The sequence below is a fragment of the Lottia gigantea genome, assembly GCF_000327385.1.
Source record: "Lottia gigantea unplaced genomic scaffold LOTGIsca_859, whole genome shotgun sequence".
NCBI classification, from domain to species: Eukaryota; Metazoa; Mollusca; class Gastropoda; family Lottiidae; genus Lottia; species Lottia gigantea.
The window spans coordinates 2,318-4,287 of record NW_008710832.1 but is presented as its reverse complement, the minus strand read 5'-3'; positions in this window follow the sequence as shown (position 1 = coordinate 4,287).

Here is a 1,970-nt window from a genome sequence, read left to right as displayed (position 1 = left end):
TCTTTTATTTTATTTTTTTTTTACAGAAATATAGAAAAAATTCTTTGCTCAGACAATAGCTTATGGAGTCAAGGATTCGATTGTTATATTAGAGACATGATTTCTGGGGATAGCATTTGAAATACAAGTATAGCTATATGTGGAGATGAAAACCCCAATCACATAACTGTACCAGGTGCTTCAAATAAAACTTTTCCATGTCATTTCCAGCTTATCATCATTTTGTCATATCATAAGCCTATCGCCGTTGTTAATTGATTAAAATCAACCATAATCCTGTAAAGGTACATTTTTTGACCAATCATCCTGAGTCTAAGACACGGGATTTTAAAGCTAAGCCAATCAGTAATAGTGTTCACACAAGACTGCCATATGTAGAAAAGACATCTATAAAATAAAAAGTGAAAGGCATTATGCGATTCTCTTACATTTCTAGTACTACCGAGGACTATGTAAATCGTTAAAGACCCAAATCAATCCCTTTAACTTGATTTATTGATTAGGGTGATTAGTTACTATTCAATATAAGGCACTGGCACAGGGTTAAAGTTATCTTTACAATAATTGTGATGCTAATATGCAATGAACTAAATCAAAGAAGATCATAACGGTTATCCTATAAATCTTCTTGGACCTAATAAAGAAATTCATAATACTTATAATCTACATTTACGGAAATAACATTATACGGGTAGTTTAAATTTCTCTCTATCAAATGACAAAGCCATGCATACATTAGTTTTATATACAATCACACTTAACGTTAGGTATAAGGCGATGAAAGCCGACACTGGACCGACTCCCAGAAGCACTGGCACAGGCGTCAGAAGTTTTCTTACCCTGAAGAGGATTCGAACCCTAATCGCCTAGCAGATGATATTCCAACTCGCAACCGACTGAGCTATACCACTGCCACACACTTGCATACATAGTACACACATGAAAACACAAAACTACAGATAAAATATCCCGACAAAGTAATATGCTATTTTCAACATAAAGTTTTGTAACATAAATAGAACTCAACTAGAATAAAAGACAAGGTTTTAATGTGTGTATTTTATGTGTTGCTGATTTGCGAAGATTACAATAAAAAATGGTCATAAAACTTGGGCTTGTTGACGATGAATGTGTTTGAGGTATTTACAACTTTCTTTGATCTCCTAGAACGACTTGAAGCTGAGTTTGGGGGAGTTGTTGGTATGTTTACATTGTTCTAGTTCTACTCTAGCAAATAATGCATCGTCTTGGTGTGGGTCTTGGTGGGTGCATCTGAACTTGGTCATTGTGAAGATGTGGTGGGTGCTGAAGGGACGATGGTAATAATTTGGATGCAAAATTTTCAAGATTTAAAGGGATTGTAAAGAGTTTTTCTAATTTATTTGTGTATCAGGGACACTGATAGCATCAATTTGCACCATTCCATTTTTCGATCAGATGCTTGTGGTTCCTGCAATTCCTCTAAACCTATGTGTTTGATGACGTCACTAATTGCGAATCGCCCACATTTTTATTTAAATGAAAACATTTTAAGATTTTTAACCATGAAAAACTATTAGCTACGTAGACCCCATCATCGAAATGTTAAGCCATTACGAACTTCGTCTTATACTTTGACTGCAATAGCCTCCTTTCATGCATCATGGAAGTTTGTAAATGCGATTTCGTTAGCAATAACAACAAATCAGAATCCTTGACAGAAAGTCTGTAAACCATTAGCCATAATATTTACAGTCTATCTGTCGAGGACTATGATTGGCTCTATTCGCTGACGTACAGTCCAATCAAATCGTTTGGGACCTCCTTAGAGGCTTGCCAAGAAAACCCAAATATCGCACAAATATCATAAACTGAGGAAAAATGTATGTGAACTCTCTGAAAGGGATTCCGAGAATATAAAGCTCTTAAAGAGCAATAAAACATCCTACGGTAAGAATGGCATGCCTCCTTAACGTCACCCACCACAATAA